This window comes from Dipodomys spectabilis, unplaced genomic scaffold (genome assembly GCF_019054845.1).
Source record: "Dipodomys spectabilis isolate Male_0828 unplaced genomic scaffold, ASM1905484v1 ptg000092l, whole genome shotgun sequence".
NCBI classification, from domain to species: Eukaryota; Metazoa; Chordata; class Mammalia; order Rodentia; family Heteromyidae; genus Dipodomys; species Dipodomys spectabilis.
In genome coordinates, this window is record NW_024870769.1 from 7641723 (window position 1) to 7656132 (window position 14410).

General features: G+C 42.8%; 1 protein-coding gene across 1 annotated transcript in view; it reads left to right on the forward strand.

The window, feature by feature from the left end:
• Positions 1-290: 290 nt before the first annotated feature.
• Positions 291-14410, forward strand: part of Wipf3 (WAS/WASL interacting protein family member 3) — a 78385-nt gene continuing 64265 nt past the window's right edge. Inside the window, 1 exon segment of the mRNA XM_042685006.1 lies at positions 291-346. The gene's annotated coding sequence lies outside the window, so the exon portion shown is untranslated.

Consider the following 14410-nt stretch of genomic DNA (forward strand, 5'->3'; position numbering starts at 1 on the left):
TCCCTGCGCGCCGCGCCGGTGGCTCTGGGCCGAGCCTGCGAGCAGGTGGGGGCGGCCCCGCCTCCGCGTCCCGGCAGCCCGGGAGCGGGTGGCCGCGAGCGAGCGAGCGAGCGAGCGCTGCGCAGCGCGGCGCAGCGAGCCGGACGCCACCACCGCGGCCCCCAGCGAGCGCCGCGCGCCCGCCCGCCCGCACCGGCAGAGCCGGCCACGGCGGCTGCGGGACGGAGCCCGGAGCCGGGAGCCCGGAGGCGGGAGCCGGGAAGAGGTAGCGGCGGCGGCGGCGGCAGGAACGACCACCGCCGGAGCGCTGGTCCAGGCCCGGCTGTCAGCCGGTGCGCGAGTCCAGGTCGGTGCCTGGAGGGGGAAGGCGCGCGGGATGGGGTGGGGGTCGGGGCCGCGGCTCTGGCCGGTCCCGAGGTGGCGAGGTCCCGGGTTGGGGGCAGGCAGGGGAGAGGGGAGCGTATCGGTGCCGAGGGGACCCCCGCCAGGCTCCGCTCCCCCAGCCTGGGCGCCGCGCGCGTCGGCCACCCGCCCCCTGCCACGCTGTCCGGGGTGGGGTGGGGGGGCTGGGCCGAACGCGGTCCGGTCGTGTGCCCCCCACGGGGTTGCCTGGTGACTTCCCAGGACCCCACTCTCCCATGAGCAGCTTCTGAAACCAAGGCCTTCTCCGCCGGGTCCTCTGAGAAGCCCTCCTCCCCTACCCCGCGTCACCCCCAGAACAAAAGACTGGGGTCTCGCAGGGGGAGGGGGCTGCGGTGAAGTAAAGAGCACCTAGGTGATCGCAGAGCCGGAGGGGGGGGGGTGACTTTGGACATAAGGACAGCAACACCTCCCCTCCCCCCTGGGTGAGAAAGTCAACTCTAGACATCGACATCTACAGTGACTTGCCCAAGGTCACCCAACTCCTCGTGCGTGTCAGCACTGGGGCTGGAGCACAGGTATCTGGACTTTTCGCCCAGGTTTATTGCCAGTGCCTGAGGTCGATCATAGTAGTCAGACTGTTGACATCTGCCCACAATGGGGCCGTGGAAGACCTTTGAAGGGATGGAGGGGACAGTGGCCATTCCCCTCCGTACTTCCCCGGGATGCTAAGAGTACACAGAGTTGGAGGAGGAGACAGCCTGCTGTTTGGGATCTCAGGGGAGTCTGGCTCCGTGGGCGGGCAGGCACTGGTTCTCAGGAACAGTGCCTTCTGAGGTGGGGTGCCAGCTGTGTGGGTGTACCCGCCACGAACAGGGGGCAGTAAACGGGGGAAGGGGTACAGTGTGAAGACCCAGTGTACGCTACTCCCTGGAAAGATCTGGGGGCGGGGCGGGGGGGGGGGGCGGGGGGAGGAGGTCAGCTCTCTCTGCTGTAGTCTCCCTGCGACAGATTAGAAGCACCTGACACTTTGGACCCTTTTGTGACTCGCTGCATTTGGGGAAGCAAAAAAAAAAAAAAAAGTCACTTTGTAGCAGGAAGTTGGGCGGTGACTTTGCCTCTGTGTGACTTGATCCTTGGTTGTAAAATAAAAAAGGACCTTTGTTTGGCATTATCTGTGTCATTTCGAGAGTTCGTTCTTCTCACCAGAGTCCTGTGTCACTTCAGAGGGAGGACTGAAAGTTTGTTTCTTTCAGTCAGCAATCAATAGTTAACACTAAGAATCCAACCTTCTGTTTAAAAACATTTCTTTAAAACTCTAGATGGAGTGATGAGTCAGAAGAAAGACTGCCCCTGGGCCTTGTATTGACCTGGACAGGGTAGGATGGAGGCTTCTTGGGTGCTGGAATAGTTCTTCCACCTTGGCTGAAGCAGTGGTCGCCCAGGTGTACACAGAAAATTTATGAAGTTATGCCTTAGAGACTGGTACACTTTTGTAAGTTTTACCCCAATTTTTAAAAAGTGAACAAAAGCTTTAATGCTAAAAACAAACAAAAAAATCTTTCCATGGCAATGCACAGATTGCTGACGTTTGCCAGCTAATGTATTTTGGTGATACATTTGAAAACCACAAAAACCAACTTAGGATAGAAAGGAGAGAACAGGGAAGCAAAGGAAGTTTACCACTAACAGGGAAAGGCATCTACACAGTAGAGTGCTTTACCAAAGATTGCCGCACAGGTCACCTTATATGATTCACAGCAATTCCTGAAATGGAGGTATTAGTATGGTGCCTTTGTTATAGATAAAAATGTGAAAAATAACAAAGGTTAAATAACTTATTCAGGGAAGTTACCCACCCTCCTTCCCACCCACCCCCCCAATACGGGTATACAGGCTTCAGATATTACGCTTGTGCCATCAACAGTAATTTTGCAGCCTAGCAACCCAGGGGTCAGAGACATGTAAGCTGCTGGCCCCCACTTTTTTTTTTTAATCCATCCACAAGCCTCTGTTTTCATGCAGTTGTGACTGTGACATTGTGTTACACGAAGTTAGCGTGCAGCAGAAGGGATGGAGGAAGAGTGTGTGTCTAAGAACATACAGTTTTAGGAACAAGAGCAAGCCAGCTGGCCCAGCCTGGCAACGCTCTTTTTTAGATTTATTGTTCAGAAACTATATAGTACAGTTTGTGATTTTGCAGTCACTCCAACGCGTGCACCAATAATGAATAAAAGAATCTAGAAACAATCCAAGACACCAAAATGAGATTAACAGTAGAGAATAATGAACCTTTTCTTCTATAATTTTTATAAACATGTTTATTAATGGTAAAGTTTTAGAACCTACAACAATAACTTGGCCGAAGGAAGAAAATATGTTCTCTAGCAAGTATGTTATACATTAACTGTGATATAGAAATATTTGAATAGTAAGGTATAATAACATGACATCTAGGGAGAAATCCTGAAGAATTTGTCCTGATGTGTCTTCTAGTGGTTTTATACCTCTGCCTAAAATTCAAAATTTACAGAGGTAGAAATATATTTTCTTAACCACCAGTTCCAAATCGCAGAGTTGGCTGCTGGTCTTATACTTAGAAGTATAAGTTTGGGTCATATATAATTATGACCATGGATTCCATGGGGTTTCTCTGGGTGAGTCCCCTCAACCCAGTCCCATCTAGTGTGACTATGCATCACAAAGTTATCTTTAGGAGAGTTTTGTCTCTTCCCAGTAGTGTTCCTGCCATCTGGCTGCTGGAATATTTAGAAAGAAATTATAATATTTGACTGACTTGGTTGATCGGGTGACAAAACAAAGTTGAAGAGGGAACCATTAAATCAGAGTTGAAGTCAGTGAGACAATGACTAATTATTTCTTTATTTGCCATTCTACAAAACCTAAGACTCATGCTTCTCCCCAGCCATGCTCAGCAGGTGCCCTACAGGTGATTTGTCACTGGCTTCAGCCAATGGCACACTTGAAACTCCCCTTTTGCAATTTGAGGTGACATTTTCCCTTAGACCTGTTGAAGGGAACCTCACTTTCCAAACACACATACACCAGTGTTATGCAGCTGAGGAATTAGGTTTTGAACTGCAGAGGTCAAGTGCAAGGAGATAAAGTGAAATTGAGCTAACATGGCAAAAGTACCGGATGAGCACAATATGAGTTAGGCATTGTGAGAAAAAAAATGTGCAAAGTGCACCTTAAAAAAATATTTATCCTAATGTAGGTGATATATTCCAATGAGATGCTGAATCTAGCCAGGGAAGAGAGCCAGCCCTGCTTGTAGCCCCCAAATTAGAATCAGCTTTAGGGTTAGCTGGGATGAGGCACCAGGTAGCTTCGGATCTTTGAGTTTCTGGAAACAGGCATCCATGAGAGTGTATGTGGGTGTCTTGGCAAGGTGCCTGGGCTGCCATCCACTGTTCCTTAAGAGATAATGGCTAACTCATGCTAGGAATAGGCTAAGACCTTTATATGTGCAAAACCATCACAAAAGCCTTCTGAGGAAGGTGGTTCCTTTTACTTTCACTATAAAAGAGAACTTCATTAAAGGGCTAACCTGCTGTCAGAATGGTCATGCCATGCCCTGTTCTGGTCTTCTCTTCATCCTCTTGTTCTAATCCCATGATCCCCTGGACCTACCTGACCTACCCAAGTCTCTAGGAGACAAATTCTCTGTCCACCTTGTCTCTCTTCTTAGCTTCCACAACTTGCCTGTCATATGATAGATACTCCCTAAAGGCTGAGTGAATTAGTGAGTGAATGCATTAATAACTTTAATAGTGTTCCAAGATCAAAACCAATTATTTTGGGGGGTTTATCTATTGTTTGGACTTCCACTGTCTCCCTTTTCGGTCTTGATATAGTAATCTTGCATGGTTGTATAGATAAAAGGTAGGTTTCTCCTTCAGGGTTGAAGAATGTTAATGAAGCTCAGTTTGTAAAATCTGAAGGTCTAAATTTCTTTAATAACTTAAATGTTATTTTTTAGTGTAATTCACATAATTCAGAATACTTAGGTTTGAGGTATCTTAAAATACCTTGTCTTGCCTGATACTGGTGGCAAATGCCTGTAATCTTAGCTACTCAGGAGGCTGAGATGTGAGGATTGGGGTTCAAAGCCAGCCCAGGCGGGAAAGTCCGTGAAATTCTTATCTCCAATAAACCATCAGAAAACCGGAAGTGGCGCTGTGGCTCAAGTGGTAGAGTGCTAGCCTTGAGCTGAAGAGCCAAGGAACAGCACCCAGGCCCAGAGTTTAAGCCCCATAACTAACAACAACAACAACAAAAACCCACAAAAAAAACCCTTGTCTTTAATACTTTTTTGTGCATTAGAAAAATTATTCAACTTTTTGTGCAACTCAGTTTTCTCATCTGTAAAACTGAAATGATAAAAGTACTTATTTCATATTTAGGTAAATAATATATGCTCCATACTTACAATAGCTCCTCATTCATAGCAATGTTCAATACATTTGCTATGGTGTATGTGTGTATATGCGCGCACTGCTCCTAGGGCTTGAACCCAGGGCCTGGGCATTATTCCTAAGCTTTTTTGCTCAAGGCTAGTGCTCTATAACTTAAACCACAATTTCATTTCCAGGTTTGTTTGGGGTTTCTTTCTTTGTTTTGTTTTGTGATTAATTGGAGATGAGAGTCTCACAAACTTTCCTATCTGGGCTGGCTTTGAACCATGATCCTCAGATCCAGCCTCCTGAGTAGCAAAGATTATAGGTGTGAGCTATAGCACCTGGCTAATTTGCTGTGTTTTTGATGATGATGGTGATCTGTTTTTAAAATTACTTACTCGAAATGTTCTTCATAAAGCACTTGAGGATTTTACAAACAGTAGGTAGTAGATATCCTAAAATTCACAGGCAATCAATTGGGTTAAAAGGAACAAATAGAGTAGAAAGTAAGATTAAATCAGAAGTAATTTAGAGAATGAGAATATTTCAGAAGGTAAAAGTATTTTTCCAGAGATAAGATTAAAAATTGGTCAGAGCTTTAACAGCAGACAAAACAAAAAGGAAAACACAAATCGTTACCTGACCCACAGCAACCATGAGATAAAAGCTGATCAGTTACACCACTTTTCCTGCTCCTGAAACCTGGGATAACTTTCTCCTGGCAAGTCTTCAAGGCAGTCTCTGTTGCCATAGAGATCCAAGCTTTCAACATCAGCCCAGCCTAAATTTTGTGGTAGAGGACATTAAGTATGTCCTAGAACTTTATTGACTGTAGTTTTGGAGACAGAATCCTAAAGCACAGTTTAACAGGCTAAGACGGTCCAGGGACTTGATATTTTCCTGTGTTTATTGAGTACTTGGGAAAACAGAAATATTATTTCTTCCAAAGCTGATAAAAACCCTAGTGAGAGTCAGATGGACAATCCTCTCTTCAAAAAAAAAAAAAACTGAAGCATTTAAGTAAAACAAAAGATTTGTCTTATTCAGGAAGATCCCAGGGTATCATTGGACAAGATTGTGTAGTCATGAATTTCATTGATAATGCAAGCCCATGCTTTTCCTGACAGCTTCAAATTTTTATCATCTTATTTGGGAAAAATACAGTGCTAGTAAAATGATACTTTAGCTCCAAATGATTGTGTGTGTGTGTGTGTGCGCCTGCGCACACACACACATACACACACACACGCACTCATCCTGCTCTTGAACCAGGACCTAAGAGTTTGTCCCTGAGCTTTTGTGTTCAAGTAGCAACAACTTGAGCCACAACTCCACTTCCAGCTTTTTGGTGGTTAATCGGAGATAAGCATGTCACAAACTTTCCTGTCCAAGCTGACTTAAAACTATGATCCTCAGATCCCAGCCTCCTGAGTAGTTAGGATTATTGATGTGAGCCACTGGCACCCAGCTTCTAAATAACTTTTCATCAAAATGATAGTCATCTTGTTTAAGTGTTTCTTTCATGTATACATATATGTATGTATATGTATGGTATGTATCTATGTCCAGCTATGATATACATTATATATACACATAATGTGTATATATGTTCAGACATGACTTGTACCAATTAGCCTTGTATTCATTTGCTAAAACAAATGTAAACAGTTGAATTAACCTTCAACAGATACAAGTTCATTTGTTATATGGAACTAGACTCTCAAGAGAAGCAGTCCAGGGCTGGTGCAAGAGTTCACACAATTCTGTCAGACAATTCTGTTCACACAATTCTGTCTGTTTTTCCACCCTTGGTCTGTAGGTTGCTTCATGGTTACTATATGACTGCTGTATCTTTATGGATAGTGCAAATAGCTAAAGAGTAAAGGCTGTTCTATCAAGCTATTTGTTTTCTTCAGAATGTGATGCCCTCCTCAAACTCCTATGCACATCTCATTGGCCAGAACAATGTCACAGGGATGCACTAAACATAAGAGAGTCTGAAAAATCAATTTTTAACTGGCCAAATTGCATATCCCCTCCAAATAAGCCGTTCTGCTACTAGAAGAAGGAATGAATGGTTATTGAATAGGCAACAAGCAGTATCAGCCACCATCAAACTGACTTACACTATTAGCCCTTACTTAATTATAAATGGTAAAAAGTGACTCAGGAATTTAAAATGGTATACTTTCCCACATCTTCACGGAATTAGCTCTAGAGAAGGAAATATACCCAACTGCCTGTATGAAGATTTCTAAATTGCTATTACCAGCCTCGTGCCTGTTAGGAATTTCAAATCTAAATTTCTATTTGCCATAACTGTAACCTCTCTGTATATCACCTTCACAATAATTTTTTTGTGGGAAGTCCGGTTGTCGGGCCTGAACTCTGGGCCTGGGCGCTGTCCCTCAGCTCTTCAGCTCAAGGCTAGCACTCTACCACTTGAGCCACAGTGCCACTTCTGGCTTTTGTGCTTATGTGGTGCTGAGGAATCGAACCCAGGGCCTCATGCATGCAAGGCAAGCGCTCTACCACTGAGCCAACTTCCCAGCCCCCACAATAAGTTTTTTAGAAAATAAATAAAACACCAGGCCCTGAGTTCAAGCCCCACAACCACCAAAAACAAAACAAAACTAGTATTTGCTCCATTTCATGGACTATGTCATGCCTGACAAAGGCAGGGAGTGGTGGAAAGGGTGTGTCAAAGGGCTGGGTTCAGAGACATCAGATTCAATTGGGTTCTGTACAGTTCTATCATGGCCCAGCCAGGATCTCCCAGGGGTTATAAACAAGTAAAGAGCCTAAGGAGACAAGCTTGAGGCCAGGCCTGCTGGCTACACAAGCCATCTGTATTGAGTGGAATACACAGTGTGTGACCACAGAGCTCACAGAGCTAGTCTCTCAGAATTTGGCTATAGCCTTTATTTTTTCAGGGTTTTAGGTCAATGCACAGCTATTGTACATATGGAAATATCTCAGTCATATTAATTAGTACAACTATGTGTTAATAGTAATTTGACAAAAAGAAAGACATTTCTAGATATTAGTGGTTTCAAAACTTCACCCTTGGGGCTATGTATGGAAAACAAATTGTACCCATGATCTCATGATGATTATTTTATACCTTTGAGGCTTTGTTTCCTCATCTGCAAAATGAGGATGGTACTGTTTGAGAGATGAAAAATAATTGTGCAAGTAGCCTTTAGAATTGCCATATATAGTCAGAAAATTAGAACTATTGAATGAACTAACAGAAGTTTTGATCTATGTCCATCAGTATGTTATATGTAGAAGAAAAAGAAAGGGAGAAAGAAAGAAAAAGAAAGGAAGGAAAGAAGGAAGGAAGGAAAGAAAGAAAGAGAGAGAGAAAGAGAAAGAAAGAAAGAAAGGAGAGAGAGAGAAAGAAAGAAGGAAAGGAAGGAAGGAAGGAGAGAGAAAGAGAGAGGGGGGAGGGAGGGAGGGAGGGAGGGAGGGAGGGAAAGAAGGAAAGGTATTGACAGTGCTAGGAATCAAATTCAATCTTGTACATGCCATACAATTTGCTCAACCATGGAGCCACATCTCCACCTCCAATATACATCAATATTAAGGTACCAACCATGCCTTCCAAGAGGATAAAGTTATAGTGAAAAATAAAACAGGCTGTTTTCCTAACTGTTTAATGTAAAGTATTACTTCCCTAATAGAGCAGGTGATATTTATCTACTTTCAGATAGGAGAAAAATGGAAAAGAATCAAATGTGAACTTTGTATTTCCTTTAAATGACAGAAGTATATTTTGTGTATCCAGTGTTCCTTAAAGCTGTTGTTTATTGTAACTATCTTTAAATTTTGATTGAGGTATTTTGTTTCAATTGTGCTGCTTTATATCAATTCAGAGTAAAAGTTAGTTGCTTCAAAAATAGGTAAGATACTTAAAATATGACAAATAAGCCAACTTTTTCCCTGAATTTAAAATTCACCAACCCCACATTTAAACATCTTTTGCACAGTTTATAGTTCTAGCTTCCCAACTGTATGTTCCCTAATACTTGAAAATCCACTTGTGGACTTTCACAGGAAAAGCCAACAAGTACACTGGGCCCATACCTGTAGTGTGCCTTCTTGGTGTTCACTGAGTTCTAAATGATAATATTTGACTCATTGGTCATTTTAACATCATCCATATAAATTACATACGCTAAGGAATGGTAGGCTGGAATTTCTGATTCTAGGAGCTAGTAGACAGTATTTTGAGGCTTGAGGAACAAAGCGACCAGTTATTTCAGATCTGTTCACCTCTTGGCCAATGTCCTGTGTTACTGCACTTAATGAATGGCAAGGATCAGTTAGAGCTGGAACCAACTCACAAATGATTCGTGCCCAGTAGAGAATCATGTTATAAAAGTATTCCTTAGCTCTACTATCTGATTACAAAATTGTCAAGCCTTAGGGGTTATGAATGATTTGAGGAGAGCTATTTTATTCCATTTTTGCCTGGTGTACTTGGTCACCTCTGCCACTGTGGATGGCGGTACTGGTCTAGGTGAGGGGCCAGCACTATGAAGCCCATCTTCAGCTCCTGGCTCTAGCAGCTAAAGGTTACACTGGAACTTCACAGTGAATTCAGCAGGTTTATTTATTCATTTCCTTGTTCACTTCAGCTACTTTATGTTTTATCTCCAGTTGCCTTTCTTTATCTTCTCAGAGTCCCTATCTCTTTTCTTTGAGTCCTCTTTTAAAGGGTTGATTTACTCTCTTCTTTGGGTTATTGATTATATGTCTTGTCATAGTGTTCATCTGCTTCACAGCAGTGCTTATTCTGACAAGTGTTTTTTGTCTATTTTTTCCTGCTTCTTGTCTCAGTTTTTTTTTATAATTTCCTTCTTTTATTATTTAACTGAGAATGAATTAAATTCTTTTTTGAACCGATTGTCTGTAGATTTACTTAAGGAAAAGACTGAGGCAGGTTCTAGACCAGCAAGAATTCTCTTCAGCTCAGAAAAATATACCCTAGGAGAGTAAGGTGGTTGAGGAGGGAGGTAGAACAGGAGAAAGGGAGGAAGGTGGGGTAGGTCAGGGAAGGAAGAAGGGAAGAGAAACAAGGAGAGGGGAAGGGAGAGGAAGGGGGAGGGGAGGGGAGGAGAGGAGAGTTGAGGAGAGGAGAGTTGAGGAGAGGAGAGGAGAGTTGAGAGAGGAAAGGAGAGTTGAGAGAGGAAAGGAGAGTTGAGAAGAGGAGAGGAGAGGAGAGGAGAAGGGAGGAGAGGAGAGGAGAAGAATTTGTTATGAGTCTTACTGAAACACAATTTATGTATGCACATGCAGATAATCTTGGACTTCTGTCCTAGCCAGCAGGTAGACCTGGATATTTTGTGGAACTTCTCCTAATTTACTCTGTCCTTTTCTAGAGTGTACCAATAGCAGTGGCTTTCCTTTGCCACTGCCTTGACGTTCTGGAGGGTGAAGAGTCCAGGCTGCCTCCTACTACCATCTTCCACACTGTTTCTTATTCTAAATGTAGCCATAGAGAGCTGATGCCTCCTGTTTTGAAGAAAGAGCTGGGCATGCTGTCCAAGCTCTGCAGCCACAGGTGTGTCCTCCCTCCACATTTTAGCCAGACCCTGTGATTGACCAGTCTACGCACAGGGCATTCATGGCTTATTGACTGAAGTTCACAGGTAGAGAAATCTAGTTTTACCGCAGAAAATGAACTCACAATTTTGATTCTGTCTTTTCTTATTTATATGTGAGAAAATAATATAATCAGGAAGCTGGCTGTACATTGCAACCAAGCCAGGACCTGAAGAAATTCTTGAAGAAGACAATGCCTCTGGACTTCTGGTGATTGCTCAGACTTGGTGCAACAGGCCAGTACTGTCCTGGGACAAGGGTTTCCCTGCCACTGTTGTATGCCACTGCAAATACAATCTCTCATTTTCATGGCTTCAGCCTGTAAATGAAATTATCCAAAATCAATTTTTTTTGTCAGTTGTGTGGCCTGAACTCAGGGCCTTGGCACTTGCTCTTGAGCTCATTTTTGCTCAAAGCTAGCACTCACTCTATCACTTTGAGGCACACTCCACTTCCAGTTTTGAGTGGCTGATTGGAGATAAGAGTCTTACTGGGGCTTCTCTGCTGGGGATGGCTTCAAACCATGATCCTCAGATCTCAGTCATCTGAGTAGCTAGGATTACAGGTGTGAGCTACTGGCATCTGGCCCAAATTTGAATCTTTTTAAGAGAGAACATAACCTGTGAGTATAGATGTTCTAGGACGGACTATCAGGTATGCAAATCCCTTATTGGTAAGATATTCCCAAAGATCCTTACTTGTGCACTTGCAATGGAGATTGTGACTTTTAAAAATTATTATTATCATTGCCGGTTGTGGGGCCTGAACTCTGGGCCTGGACGCTGTCCCTCAGCATTTCAGCTCAAGGCTAACACTCTACCACTTGAGCCACAGCTCCAGTTTCGGCTTTTTCTGCTTATGCGGTGCTAAGGAATTAAACCCTGGGCCTCATGCATGCAAGGCAAGCACTCTACCAAGGAGCCACCTTTCCAGCCCTGATTGTGACTTTCTTATAAGCCTCTATATCCTAGAGCTCCTCAAAGGGCGGAGGAATTGTTAGATATGCAGAATCCTAGGCTACATCCTAGACCTATTGAGTCACCTAAGATGGATTCTTCATTGAATGAGACCCAGGTGTTTATCCTCAATTAAAGATCGTTCAGATTGCTGTTATACTTGAGTTTGGAGTGTATGTGGATAAACATTTTAGCCTAATAATTCTTGTGTTTATTCTTATTATCTTTCATGTATAGCAAATGGTATTACTTTACTGTTTACTATAGAAATTTAAGGATTTTTTTTTCAGAATAAACTATTTCTCTACAAGCATGAGTTGATTTATAGTAAACATTAAATAAGTTCAGGTGGTATGCTGATGTCACAGAAATCATAAAAGGTATATGAACAGAAGTGACTTAAAGTGGCATGGTGCTTAGATTCCTGGGCTTATGGAGCCATATAACTTATGTTTCTCTTCTTCGAATTCACTGTGTGGCTGACAATAACTTTTTTAATCTTTATGCATCAGCTTCCTCATCTGAGCAACTAATAATATTACCTATCATTAGGCATGGTAGTTCTTAAGTGGTTTACTATATAAAAAAAAAAAAATAATAGAGACAGGCACTGGTCGCTCATGCCTGTAATCCTAGCTACTCAGGAGGCTGAGATCTGAGGATCATGGTTCAAAGCCAGCCCAGGCAGTAAAGTCCTTGAGACTCTTATCTCCAATTAACCACCAGAAAACCAGAAGTGGCGCTGTGGCTCAAGCGGTAGATCACTCGCCTTGAGCTGAAGAGCTGAGGGACAGGACCCAAGCCCAGAGTTCAAGCCCCACAACCGACAAAATAATAATAATAATAGTAATAATAATAATAATACCGATCCCATAGTAATGAGATGTTTCAGGATACATTTGTTTTTTTACTGTCTAGAAAAATAATTTGCTATTTATTTCCTCCTATCTTGTTAGGCCAACACATACCATCTCCCTGAAAAGGCTAAATATTTCCAGAATTTTTATGTCATGGCAGAGTGAGAGCAGTAACTTTCTTGCGTTGGTGGGAGGGTAATCTTATCGGGGAGTAATGGGCGAGGCACAAGTGCCGGGGAAGGGCTAGACAGAGAATCAGCTCTGGTTATACCAGGAGGCAATGACGACAGGAATGGCCACTCAGGGGTCATCTTTACCATCACGTACCCTTTGACTCACAGTTTTACTTACTTCACCTGCCCTTACCCTTTTACTCACAGTTTTGGAATTATTCCACATATATTCTGTTCTGAGAACTCTATTTGTATTTTGCTTGCTGCACTTAGGCTCTGGGTTGTGCTCTCCTGCCTTCCAGCATCTATTAAAAAGAAACTTAAATGACTAGTTCTTAGATGCTGTAGGACCCTCCTGAGACATATGTGAGATATGGATTGTCTCATGGCATTCATTGGCCTCCATTTGTTCAGAAGTGAGAATCTATGTTCTTTTCTCTAATTTCATAGCCAATAAATCCAAACAGCTCATAGGGGCAATCTCAAGACATGGGACTATACACTAATGGGACTGTACACTAATGCCTTATATCTGCAATCCTAGCTACTTAGGAAGGGGAGATCAGGAGGATAAGAAGCCAAAGCTAGCCCAAGCCAAACAACAACAACAACAACAAACAAGAAAAAAGAAGTTCACACTTCAGCCAATAAATGGTCACAGTGGTGAGCACCTATCATCCTAGGTTTGCAGAAAACTGAGATAAGAAGATTATAGTTCTAAACCAGCCTCAGAGAAAAACCATTTTCATGACCCTACCCATCTCAACAGAAAAGGATAAAGATGGTGGCATGCTCTTATCCCAGCTACTATGGGAAGCATAAATAGCAGCATCACAGTGCAGGTCATTTCAGGCAATAAGTTAGTCCTTATCTCAAAAATAACTAGAACATAGGTGAAATGAACCCCAAGATAAGGACTCAAATGTTTTTTCTTTCTTGCTATCTAACATATTTATAAGATAATTTCTTTGTTGCTTTGTATGTCCCTCCCCATGGTATAACCCCTGGTTTCACTGTATTTGATGTTGGTATAATTTGTGGAGGGGAAGGGAAAAAACAAATGGTTTAACTAGGGATACAGGTGGACCTATTGCAACAATGAGATGTACAAGACGTTATGTCGAAAAACAAACGTTACAACTTTGGCGAGGGGAAGGTAGGGGGAGGCGGGGGTGGGGATGGGGGGAAGATGAGAAGGGATGGTAAGGGGAAACAAAGGAGGAGACAACAATGCTTGATAAGCAATGTACTCATTACCATGCTCATGTAATTGTAACCCCTCTGTACGGTATTTTCACAAGAAAAAAATAACTAGAACAAAAAATGCTAGAGATATGGTGCCAGTAGTTCAAGTAGTGGTTCAAGGGCAAGACCCTGAGATCAAACCCTAGTATTGCCAAAGACAAAGAGAAAGATATACAAAGAGTGGACACAATCTTATTTTTAGATTGCTATTCAAATATGTTTTTAAAATCAGTCATAGGTACTTTTATCAAATAGTAACAATAAATCTTTTTAATTAAAAAAGTACTTTAAAATTTTTATTGTCTTCCCCACAGTATAACCCCTGCTTTCACTATATTTGATGTCAGTATAATTTGTGGAGGAGATGGGGAAAAACAAGTCGTTTAAGGATACACATGGACCCGTTGCAACAGTGAGAAGTACAAGTTGTCATGTCAAAAACGAACTTTACAACTTTGGTGTGTGTGGGGGGGGGGGTGGAGAACTGGGTGGGGGGGCAGGGGGAGGCTGGGAAGGGATGTGAAGGGTAAACAAAGGAGGAGGCTGCAATGCTTGATAAGAAATGTAGTCATTATCTTGCCCATGTAATTGTAACCCCTCTGTACAGTATGTTCACAAAAAATTAAAAAAAAATTATTGTCGAGGTGATATATAGAGAGGTTACAGGTACATAAATAAGGTAGTGAGTGCATTTCTTTTCAAACTTGTCACCCCCTCTTTCATTTTTCTTCCTCTTTCCCGCCCCTAGCAGGTATATTTTTTGTGAACACCTATAATCATCCAGACTC